Genomic DNA, 12,851 nt, shown 5'->3' with positions numbered 1-12,851 from the left:
AGAAAAAAAATAGTAATTGAGATAGAATTGCTCAGTTATACTAACTTTCCAGGGAGCAATGTAAAATTCTTGTATTCTCTGCCTGAATCCAATTTTGACAAGAGACACAGAGCCCCTCTGCTGAAAAACTGATAGAGCCATCACTTTACAAACTGCATTACAAGTAACAATCTCTCTCTTCTGTAGCCCTACACAGAAGATTTAACATTCCTTCACTTCTGTATCTCCTCCTCGTATGTTCTGGATAAAGTGCTATTCTTCAGTTCTTAAATAACATTCCTCACAACTGAAATGATATATATATATATACACAATAAATATACAACCAGGCCTGCAATGCAATGCAAAAAGTTTAAAAAGTTTGCCATCCTTCATCCTTACAGACACAAATGATGAACTGCCCTGCATGTAGTCAATTGACTCCTACCTAAATGGCCACTAGATTTTTGTGGCTAATATGGCAGTAAAATTAACCTAGTGCTATGCACTGAATTAGAGGACAACTTGAAGTATTCTCTTACCGACATCACTTCCTCTTCCATGTAGCTGCAGCTTCTTTTGTGGGGGATGGGGGAAAATAGAGAATCACCACACAAAAAAATACAAAAAAAAAAAAAAAAAAAAAAAAAAAAAAAAAAAAAAAAAAAAAAGCCACCTCAGACTTGGCAGGTTTGACTCACTTTCCAATGAGCCCTGGAAGGATCATCACTGCTCAGCTGAAAGACTTGACCAGAAATCAGAAGGCTGAGTATCAGAAAAGGAGAAAACCGTTCCCCATAAAGCCTTGCCACAGAGCAAGTAGGGACCCACGGAACTTTCTGATGTCTGTTCCAAATGCACCGAGTATTTCTTCAGCCTCACCTGCTTTAGCAAACATGCCATTATGTACACTAGAAAGCAAGGCTCCACTGCTTGCACAGGTTCTCAGGGTATGAGCCACACATGACAAATGTTAAATTAAGTCTTTTAATGAGCTGAGAGAAGATCCTCCAGGGTTCCAAGCAACACGGAAACTAAGTGTCCAAACGAACAGAGCAGATAAAAACTATCATTTGCCAAACTCAGATGTTTTGAAGTGTTCATGTCAAAATCTGCAAGTACTAAAAGTTACCAGGAGCTTCTACGAGTCAGCTTCCTTAAATGTAACCATGGGACTCTACTTGATTGATTTTTCTAAAACAATACTGTAAATTTCCAGTTTGATGCTTTCAAAACATTGAGGTATTTAATTCCTTATTGTTACATAGTCAGACAAGGAAAGAATCCCTATGGAGCCAAACAATGTATAAAATACAGACAAAGATTAAAAGAGATTCTAAACATCTTCAAGTCAACGCAACAAAGATCACATGAAGCAATTTACTAGTAATGAGCAGTAAAAAAAAAAATAAATAAATAAACTAAATAGCTAAACTGCCTATTATATAGGCCAACAAATCAGCTTTGTATTCTTTTTATACTGCAGATTAAACTGCATAAAAGACAGAAAAACTTCCAACCCAAATGCTAATCCAGTTTAACAATTTGTTCTAAATTCACAAACTAACAATTCCATCCCTGAGGACATGCAGGGACATACGCCAAAAAAATCCCAAAAAAATAACTGTGTACGTTTTTATATATTCACTTTCTTCTTTTTTTAACCAGCAAGAGTTTTACGTAGTATTTACTTTCTTCAGCTGTTACTCCTTTTCCCCATCTTGAACCTGGCAGCAGCAAGAAATTTAGTAAAAATTTCTTAAAATGCAGCTAGACCAAGGAACTTGAGAATAAGAGAGCTGTGCATTGAAAGCTGGCATGGCAGTACGTGATGACAGGTTTTTTTTGTTGGGTTTTGTTGGTTTTTTCCAAACCTTCAAGGAGCACCCTAAGTCTGGGGCATCTCACGTTAAAGTAACTTTTTGATAGCAAGAAACATTTCCACTCAAACATCCAAATCCCCAAGGAGCGCCCATGAACAATGGAAACGCACAGCAGCAAACCCCTGGGAAGATACATCTGGTCACAGGCGGGCGCGTTAAGTCCATGACCCAGCGTTCTTAACGCCAGCGCTACCTTGGTGACCACGGCCATTTACTGACTGCCCTTCTTCCAACTTCTGGGACCAAGTCTGCTGTCAGGGAGCTGCCAGGCTGATGCTGTCAGCGCGCCAAGCCCCTGGCAGGGGCTGCAGGCTCTGTGGGAGCAGGGAACAGCCCGGGCACACAAGTCCGGCAGGAGCCGGGCTGTCAGCGCTGCACCAGCCTGGGAGACGCTCCCACCTCCTGACAGCTCCCCGCGAGCGGCTCCAGCAGCCGGCAGGAGGAAGTTCCCGCGCCCCGCTCGGCGCCGGTGCCAGAAGGTTCCTGAAGCCTGACGTGACACCGAGCACCGAGCGGGGACCCCCCGCGCATGCGCCCCGCGCCCCTCACCGTTGCCGGGTGACTCGCCCTCCCCGCCGTCCTCAGCACCACCAGCAGGTTCCTCCGCCTCTTCCTACCCCGGGGGCCGGCGCGGGCCTCTCCTCGCCGCTCCGCTCTCCTTGAAGCCCTCCTCCGCCGGCCGCTGCCCGCGCCGTGTGCCGCGGCCGCCGCGCTGCCGGACCCGGCGCCGTCCGTGCCCTCACAGCCGCTCCGAGCTCCGAGCCGCGAGCGGGGGGTCCCCGACGGCAGCGGCGGCGACGGGCGGAAGTGACGCGCTGACTGACAGGTGCAGAGCGCGCGCCCCCCGCCCGCCTCCCCCCGGGGGTCACGTGCCGCGGGGCGGGGCGCGCGCTGAGGGCGGGCGGGGCTCGCGCCCTGAGGCGGTGGCGGCCCGGCCCGGCCCGGGGGGTGTGGGGGCCGCCCCAAAATTAACGTTTTCTCATGTCCTCACCCGCACCGTAACGCAGCCACCCGCCCCCTCGGAGTCACAGAATCAGATAGCTTGGGGGAGACCTCTGAGCTCATCGAGTCCAACCTTGGACCGAACATCACCGTGTCCACCACGCCAGAGCACTGAATGCCTGGTGTTTCCTTAAACACCTCCCTGGGCAGTTCCAATGCCTGATCGCCCTTTCCGCGGAGAAATTCCTCTTCGTGTCCAGCCTAAACCTCCTCTGGTGCAGTACAAGACTCTCCTCTCATCCTGGGGTGCCCGGAGAGTGACCAACGCCAGTAGTGGCACCATGCAGGCCTGTACTCTGCTGGCTTTGGGTAGACATGGGGAGAAATTTCTTCACAGAAAGGGTGATCAGATACTGGAAGGGTGGTGGTTTGACTGTCCCTGAAGGTGTTTAAAAGAAACCTGGATGAGGCACTCAATGCCATGGCCTGGTTGACACAGGTTGGACTCAACAACCTCAGAGGTCTTTTCTGGCATAACTGAATCTGAGATTCCAGGTTTGCTTTTCTCATAACCATATTAAAATATTTCCTGTAAATTTTCTGAATTGAAGCATCAAGAGCAATCGCTGCCAAACACTTCCCAAATGTAAGCGCACCAGAAGTAATGAAGTGCCCTTTGACAAAGAGCTAATGCATCTTGAAACACAAAATTTAGCACCCTTAAAGTGAGTTAGCATAAGTTAGAGAGGAGATGGAAGCTTACACCCGAAGTGTTAAAACCAGTGCCTGGCAGTCTGTGGTTCCCACATGCCACGCTGAAACTACAACAGCTTTTTCTGTCATGCAGTGCCAGCAGCCATAGGTGGTGGGTTTAATAAGGCATTTAAGGAAACTTGGATTTAGTTAGTAAAAATCCTCTCAGGAAAAGCTGTTTTTTTCCTCCATGAAAAACTAACAAAGAATATATGAAAGGGACAAAAAAATTATACAAGCAGGATGGGATTAATTGAAACCTCTGTATTCTCAATAGCTGGGAGGATTTTGTTTCAGGTTCTCCAGCATGGATTCTGAATTTTATCTGGAGATACATTTTTAAGACTCATTAAAAGGTTTTGCATTTAGAATCCAAAGAAGGGAGAGTCATAATCCCACAGTAAATTAACCTGGGTTTAATCAGATCTAAAACTCTGTTTTCCTGCTGGAAGATTTGGTGTCATTAGGAGGTACCACGCAAACCCAATAAAACATGTAGGGTCGGGGGAAATGGCCTCTCAGGAGGTCTGTGCGTGCTGTCCATCTGTTTCCACAGCAGACTTCTCCACTTGAACCACTAATAAAATTTCCTCGCATCAGGATGAGGTTTCTGAATTTGTATTTTGTATACATAGCTGTGTTCTTTCTGATTAATTTAGCCTCATCAACAACAATAAAGATACTGAATCAGAACAAGCTGGCAATTTTGTTGATGAAACATGGGGGAGAGCGGACTCCAGCTGGCTCTTCAGCAGATACGTTGGCCAGTTGACAGGAATAAAACTGCAAGAAACCTGACACAGAAAGCACACATGGTGAGAGCAGAGGCAGGCAGGTAGGCAGGCACTGCACAGCACAGCTCCTGTTTGCTGCTTTTGAGTCCAAGGCAGTGGCTTCTCTCCTCTGAACTGGCTCTGACTACTCCATTTCGTGCCAGCTTATCCTACCTCCTTTCAAAGGCTTCCAAGGCTCCTCGCAGGGGGCAGACATACACAGTCCCAGGCTGCCATTTTAGGCTTTTCTGCTCACTTTGTGCTGCTGTCTCGAATGGTTGAGGACAACCCAGGAATCACAGAGTCAGAATATCTCAAGTTGAAGGGACCTATAAGGATAGAGTGCAACTATCTGTTTCTCACAGGACTGCCTAAAGCTAAACCATGTGACTAAGAGCATTGTCCAGATGTTCCTTGAACTCTGACAGGCTTGGTGCTGTTACCAATTCCCTGAGGAGTCTTTTCCAGTGGCCAACCACCCTCTCAGTGAAGAACCTTTTCCTAATGTCCAGCCTGAACTCTCCCTGACACAACGTCACTCCATTTCCTCAGGTTCTATGATTAGTCATTGAAGAGAAGATCAGCATCTCCCCTTGCCTTTAAGGGAAGCTGCAGGGTGTGATGAGAGCACCCCCTCATCTCTGTGCTGAACAAATGCAGTGAGATAATGTGCTCTTTGTAAGACTTTCCCTTGAGACTTTTCACCATCTTAGTCTCTGTCTGGTGCTTTAGCCACATTTTCTAAGATAGTAAATAGAGAGAGGAGAGAGGCAACAACCTAATGAGTGGCTGCATGGTTACATCCCCAACATTCAGCTGTTGAAAGCATCTGCCTCTCAGATCACTCCTAAACATCACAATAGAGCAATGTCCATTAGCTGTTCCTACTGCATTTTCGGCTGCCTCAGGCACACCTGAATTGTGAAGGGCAGCATTTTACATTCCTTCCCCTCTAGTGCTGTGCAGGCTGGGGAGCTCCCTCGTTTCCCTGATCCAAACCCACAGGCACATTCAGAGCAGGGGTTGAGCAGGGCAGGCTGCAGTCCCACCGTGTGACACAGCACTGTCACCCCCTGTCAGGAGGTATGACACTGCACTGCCCCATACGGTGGCACCAGTGCGAGGCTGCTGAGGAGCAGAAGGACCCATTCCCCAGCGGCTGCACAGCTCCAGGAGCATGGCAGATGCAACAGGTCGGCATTGGCTCCTAGGATGGAAGAGCCAGAGTGCCACGGCATCCATCTCATCAGTAAATCCGTGTCCAGAGCCACACCAGAAAGGGGGAGCCATCTCTGCAGCTCAGAGTGTTTTCTTACAAGTCCTTACAGCTAAATTGCTCAGCTTAAAATTTTTGCAGAGATTGACTGCTCAGTGCTTACAAAGTAACTCAGTAGATCTGAAATAATTACTGGTGTAATGCCCTTGTTTTCAGGAAAAGCTGTTCAAAAGCACAAATCACTATCGCCTGTATATGGCACAGAAGAACTGGAGCCATGTTTCCTACATGCATCCTCAGTTCCCATTCTGACCTAGTATGGCTTTACAATAAATATTCTCTGAAGGATTTAGCTTCCAATTAAGTATTCCAATTCCAGCAGGAGCCCTGCACTACACCTCATCAGAAATTGAAGAAACTTAAAGAAAAATATCCTTATCCCATCTGTGCTCAGTGTTGCACACGGCTTAGTACAAAAGGAACTAAAATACTCCAAGACTTAAATCAGCTTTGCAAAGCCATAGAATCCTTGGAAGGTTGACAGCCTGCCATGCAATTCCTTACCTTCATATCAGGTTATTATCTTACTAGTAGGAAATGGAAATCTGACACGTAGCAAAACAAGACACTGTCTGTTGTAATACCTGTGTATTATATACCAAAGAGTTTTACCTGGAAATGATCTGTATGTCAGCAAAGAGCTTGCTTTTGGATTTAATTGTTCGCCTATACATATTTTGATACATTCTTCTGAACTTGGAAGTGCTCAATATTTTTCTTTAAGTGAATCCTGCTGATATGTAGCAAACAATATTGACAAACGTGAGTCCTTTCAACACCACGGAAGAACTAGCAAACACTTTCCAGCTGGTTGCTCTGCAAAGAGCTTTCCTTTCCTGCTCTTTCATCCAGAAACAGAGACATGTCCCCAAGCTGAGTCTTTACTTTGTTCTTTTCCAGCATTGTAGCATTTTCTAACAAACATTTTGTTTCAGGATGCCCAGCCCATGATACTTGGCCATGCTGAACATCCATAACTCTCCATGGAAACTCTCGTATCAGCAAGTACCCAGTTGTTCTAACTCACGGTGTTCGAAAGGGCACCTAAGAATCAAAGTTCATTTTTAAAGCTTAGCCCTGTATTAACAAATGAGGCTTCACAATGCTTGAGCAAACAGGTGAAAGGATCTATTTTATACAAACACAAACTCCAGCCTGGAGACAACCATTCATTATTTCAAAGACTACCAGCCATTCCTAGACACATATGTAAGGATTTTTTAAAAACAGAATTCAGTCTCAAAGGCACAAGTTCTGTGTAAATGTCAGACATTTTTACTCATTTTTCTACTAGAGTTCTGTGATTAAAATAAACATTTACTGCATGAGATTTTTTTTCCCTGCCTCTGAACACTTTTAGGATCTGAATCTTGGTTTTAGAAGATCTGTCTTTAAAGTATAAATCTAGGAATATGGGTCACACGTGGCTTTTAAGGCTGTTCATATTTTAATTGCATGGTTGCAGAACTTAACAAGAGATAATTCTTCCCTCCTTGAAATTCAAGACATTGAAAGGTTAATTCAGTCTTCTCAGTTCCATTTCCTTCCGTCTGTTCCTCTTCCCACACTCCTCCCCACCCCCCATCTGTAGACAGCTGAGTTATTTGAATTTTATGCAAGCTAGTATTCATCCAAAGGGTGAATACTATGCACCAGGCAAGCGAAAATTGCAGTACTGCATACTTGCATTGTTTTGGTTTTCTCTGCATTCAGCAGCTTGGTCTGTGGATGTACACACTCATGCCCCAAAGATAAATTAAACCTTGTGTGTCCCCATGGCTATTGAATTCCCATTCTTTGCACTCACATGGAATCTATGCTCAAGCTGCTGTGGTGCTTTTACCTTGGGCTGAGGAAAGGCTACAGTTCACGTTACCACAATTTGTCAGCTGCCAACACTATCACTCTCTGCTGCTCCCATGTTATTTCATGGTGTGGTCACTCATACTCAAGGTACACTAACTCCAGAGGAGTCACTTTGACAGAGCTCAGGTTAACTCTAAGATGAAGACAGAGCTTTAATCCAACTGATTTTGGTACTTTACATACATTTGCAAGAAAAAAAAATCCATAAAAGTATTCATTAAAAATGTTCTAGTTCACTCAGGTTCTGAAGAAAGAGATGTTCTCTTCAGATGCCAGGAGAAGTAAACAGTATCATCTTTCTTCTTTCTTTTTTTTACATTTTAAAAAAGAAAAACAGTGCTTAACATAAAATACTTGAAGCTTTCATCGAAAAGGCAGAAGATAACAGATGTGGAACTTACTGATTATTATTTTCTTACATAATTGTTGACCTTGTACACAGCATGCAATACCTATCTGTTTGGCTTACACTGTATGACAAGCTTATAAAATTGGGAAATGATTTTTGGAAAAGATGATGGAGAAATACAGGTTTTTATTCTGCAAATTGCTCAGTGTAATCAGCTAGAAAAGCTAACTTGGCTGCCTTTTCTGTTCCTCTGCTTCAGCAGCCTTGTTTCCTTAAGCAGCTGAAAAACTTCAGAGTTTATCCTCTCCCCAAACATAAAATCACTCAAGCTACCAGGAGTCCCAGGCTATTGAGAGTGGAATGATTTGGCAACAAAAAGAGAAGTGCTGGTGAGGCACCCTGAAAACCACATTCACAGCCCTGTGCCCCAGGAGTGAAGAGTACCTCACCTCTACCCCAGCACAGCATGGATTGTAACAACAGAACACCTATTGTCCTTTATCCTCTGGACAAAAGGAAAATCTGAAGTTTAACATAAAGTCAGTCAATCTCTGGATTTTATGATCTTTGATCTGTCTTCTCCTGGATTATGTTGGTTATCTATTTGCAGCACAGTGGGTGCCACAATTTGAATGGTGATGTTTCTCCTGCCTGAAGCAAAGAGAGGGAGAGTCCCAAGAGTAGATTGTTTAATTCCAGAGCAGTCAGCTACATTTAGAAAAGCCGTGTTTGAGCATACTCCAAATGCTCATCCAAGATTTCCCTGTCTTACTCCTTCCCTAAACTGCTGCTTGTAGGAGATGCTTCTGTCCAGAGAAAGGGAGAAAAAAAAAATTAAAAAAACTATTAAAGGCTCAAAGTCATGCTAAACTTGTGTCTCTAGACCAGTATTCATCACAAACTGTCATGTGCTCTGTAGCACTAACTACTGTGACTAGCACATTATAAGCCTTGTTCCCCACTCCAGCTTTGGGGGAAGAAGCCTGTGCAGACATTCTGTATTAATTCTACTTTTTCCTTTAATAATTCATGCATGGGTCAACACATTAAGCTAGAAGGAGCCAGGCCAAAGCCAAGTACTTTGTGCTGGAAGACACACTTTTGGGTCAATACTTGAGAAAGCTGTTACAAGAATCTCCATCTGATTAAACTTTTAAAAATTCACCTCCATACCAAGTTCTATAATATTAAAAAAAAAAAAAAATTTTTAAAAAAAGAGAGAGAGAGAGAAAGAAAGGAAATTTCTACTCCCACTAGCTTAAGTTTTCTCCTTTTGCTCTTTGCTGCAACAGGGTTTCTGGTATAGACTTGTCTGAACTCCTGAGCTATTTGGAAAACATGGGACTGGAAAAATCGCCCAAGGAGAAGGACTATCTACAACTGCCTCTCCTCCCCCCTCATCTCCTGCAAGGACCTACCCTCAAGGTTCAATGGTCTTGATAAGGAAAATGAAACACCTTAGGTAACAATAAATCCAGTGCAAGACAAGTGTCAAGTGTTTACTCACTGGCAGTGCATTACAGCAGAGAGCCTGCCAAAGAGGGATCAGTGCCTTCCTTACACCCCCAGGATTCATTGTCTCTTAGCCTGGGAACCTGTCTCTGTTCTCAAACAGGGATATTTTTTTTGGCACAAAGATGGAACAAAAGGCACAAAGAGAACTAAGAAAACCCTTTCAGTGAAGCTATAGTCTTTTCTTTTTCCTGTTCCCCTGAGGACGGGAAACCTTCTGAGGAGAGCTCACAATATCCCCAGTCCTGCTACCTGCCGGGAAGGTGCTCAGTGTTCACAGGAACTTACAGGAATTAGGGTCCGTGTGGATTCCAGCCCAGCCCCTACCTTTAGCACCAAAAATACCACAGCATTTTGAAAATGAAATCACTGTTATATTTGAGTGGGTGTGTTATTTCGAGACAGCACTAATGTGATTATAGAATCAGTTGTGTCAGCTTATTGGCTCAGCTACAGACACTGATCTGCTCGAGCGTCTGTTCCTCTCCCCGGCTGCTCGCCTTCGGGTACTTTGTCCCCCCTCAGCTCCCCGTGGAAGCAGACGCCATTTGATTCCCACTGCTGCACCAAAGAGAAAGAAACCCCTTCTTCTGGCAGTTGCCTACCTCATCTCTATGAAACTTGGCATTTCCAGAGCAGCACCTCTTGTGCCAAACATGAGCACAGCATCCCCCAGCCAGTTAAAGGCTACAACCCATATATACATATACATATACATATACATATACATATACATATACATATACATATACATATACATATACATATACATATACATATACATATACATATACATATACATATACATATACATATACATATACATGCATGGGCTGGGCTTGCTGCTTCCAAGTGACAGCAGCCAAGGGAAAAGGTCAAGTGGCAGCAGGGTCCAAAGCTCCCAGCCTCACTTTTCAGATTTTCACTTGAGCTCTCTGTAAACGTTTCCTCTCACCTATTACTGAATGCTGGGGGAAAGTGTTTGTTTTTCCCTGCTGCTCTGTGGGTGTCTGACAGACTCGGTGGCTGGTGCTGCCAGGCATGGTTTAATGCTGTCAATGGCAGGTGACTCACTGGTATCAGAAGTGTCAGTCCTGGCAGGTTTGAATCAACCCTTCATCTTTTGGCAACAAATTGAAATAAAATACAGTTTCCATTGTATGAGGCAGCTTTTCAGGCACAGCCATACCAGTGTGACTTTACATGCTTTATGTGTAGAGCGTCTGTAAAGATTCTATAGTCTGCATGAGCCACTGGCTTTCTGGTTTTTCACATTTCTATACACTGGATCATTCTGCTGCCTCTGTGCAACATGAAGCAAGTTGAGGTTCATTGAAACTACAGTCATCCCAAGGCCAAGTAAATGCCATGTTCCCCTTACTGAAGATGGTGACTCTGAAATCCTGCAATTAAAAATCTAACAAAGAACAGCTTTGCTGCTCATATAGCAAAAATATTTCTATTACTAGTGAAAGGAAAAAGCATCTGAGTAAGATATTACCTACCCATCCTTACCTCAAAGTATGCAATTCCCTCAGGCCAAATTCCAAACTTTCCATATGTAAACTGTATCCAGCTGTGTGTGCTGCGCAGAGTATATAAACATGAGGTTTGAATCCCACACGAGCTGTGCTTGACCACAGCACTGACTTTACAAGCTACAGGAACTTGAAGGCACTTTATGCAAAGGTCAAGATGTTTATTACGGAGATGAGTATCTCCCAATTTCAGCAGAGTGAGAACAGGTAATTTCTCATCATTATGTTATTTGGCTCAACACTGTTGCACCTTCCTCACAAATGAAATCCAATATCAATTAAAAACTTCAGGTTAGAAACCCAAACAATGTATCCCAAACTGTTTAAGTATTAGGTTTGCCAATAAATTGAGCAATTAAAGTGGTAGTGGTGGTGAAAGCAAGAGTGCTCACCCTGTCTTAGCATGTTCAGAAGAGTCTGAGCTCTCATGGATCCTGGGGGCAGAGCCTATGACTGGACACACAAAACCAAAATTGAGGTTCTTCTGCTTTTCTGTTCTGAACACTTTGTCTGCTCTCTGCTACTGAGAGAACTTGTGCTACTCTTGAAGTTTAAGAGATTTTGTCCTTTTAGTCTCTCTTCATAATCAGAACTATAATTATTATTTTTAAAAAGGGACAAATATTTTAAAAACTTGAACCCATGAACAGCCTAGATTAATGAATCACTCAGATTATGTTTTAAAGTCTTTCCTGATCTTCCAAATCTTGTGTCCAGCCAAACAAGAGGTTAATGCTCTCTCTCTAAACAGACACAATGACTCTTCAGTGCCAAATCTCAGCTATGGCTGACACCAAATATTCACCCAGTCGCTGCCTTCCTGCTTTTTCCCAGGGGTTTTCAGTCAGGAACACAGCTTTCTATTTGTGACAACTGGCTGGATATGTGGGATGGAAGCAAAAGAACTGAGTCCTGACATTAAGTATGGTTCACACACACAGTGATTTGGTGTGGTCAGTGCAGATGCAGAGATAACTGAGCCAGCCTGCACAAATCCCTTAGGCTGGGAAAAACCTTTAAGATCAAGTCCAACCACAAATCTGTTCATTGTTTTAGTTTAAACAAACATGTAAGAAGAGGTCCTTAAGACACATTTAAGCACATCAAAACCATTTTCTCCATGCACACACATCAGATTCAAACCCACTCAGCCTAAGCCTGTGGTGCCAACAGAAAGATCCACAGACGTTCCGGGGGCTCTCAATCAGCTGAGAAACATCTCTGTCCCTCTGAGCTCATTGTTCAAGCTGCCTTGCAGTCAGCAGAGAAAACCAGGTACTCCTAGAGCACAATTAATTTTATCCCAACTTCATTGCCTCCCTTCTGACTGTCATGGAATCCAGACAGGAATTTCAGATGGAGACACTGAGAGGAGACCCACACCAGTATCTGGAGGATGCACACAGCCCTTCTGTCCCTGCTTCCAGAGCCATGGGCTGAGGGAGGCACCAGCAAGTGAATTAACATTTACCAAAACAGGCACAAGCAGAAATTCATTGTACAGCCCTTTAGACACATTCCTGGGTGCCACTGTGGTGCCTGGGCCGTGCTGATCTCAGACTTGGCCCTTGGTCATGGCAATCACACCAGGGCTGTGCTGAGAGCCCTCCAGAGCCCCAAGCTTGTGCTTCTGCCAGCCTGGGCAGGGGGGATGATCCCCAGGCATGTTGCTGAGTGCACCTACAATCCCCTCCCAGAAAAACCAATCTGGCAGCAGCAACCCCCAAACCTCACCCTTACTCCAAACCTCAGCACTGGGAAATGGTGGGAAGGGAAACTTCAATATGATTGTCATGGTAAATGAAGAGAACAGAACAAAAAGAAAAATCAAGATGCAATTTGGCAGTTTTCCATGTCAGTTTTCCCATTTCCCTCCCTCACTTTCTACAGGAGCAATCTGTCCTTTCCCTAAACGCTGAGCAATCCCAGCACTAAACTAATCAATATTAATAGCGATGGGTTTGGGAGGGGGAGGAGGGG

The 12,851-nt window shown here is 44.3% G+C and overlaps 1 protein-coding gene across 7 annotated transcripts in view; it reads right to left on the bottom strand.

Annotated features, from left to right (window-relative positions):
* The window catches only part of FAM13B (family with sequence similarity 13 member B), a 44,482-nt gene extending 41,789 nt beyond the window's left edge, over window positions 1-2,693 (bottom strand). For 4 of the 7 annotated variants that reach the window (XM_056502091.1, XM_056502096.1, XM_056502098.1 and 1 more), the window contains exon 1: window positions 2,412-2,693. The gene's annotated coding sequence lies outside the window, so the exon portion shown is untranslated. The remainder of the gene's footprint in view (window positions 1-2,411) is intronic. The other 3 variants (XM_056502094.1, XM_056502097.1, XM_056502092.1) reach the window with 2 other exon arrangements.
* Between the last annotated feature and the right edge of the window lie 10,158 nt (window positions 2,694-12,851).

The sequence above is a fragment of the Oenanthe melanoleuca genome, chromosome 13 (genome assembly GCF_029582105.1).
Source record: "Oenanthe melanoleuca isolate GR-GAL-2019-014 chromosome 13, OMel1.0, whole genome shotgun sequence".
NCBI lineage: Eukaryota > Metazoa > Chordata > Aves > Passeriformes > Muscicapidae > Oenanthe > Oenanthe melanoleuca.
This window is presented reverse-complemented; position numbering and strand designations above follow the sequence as displayed.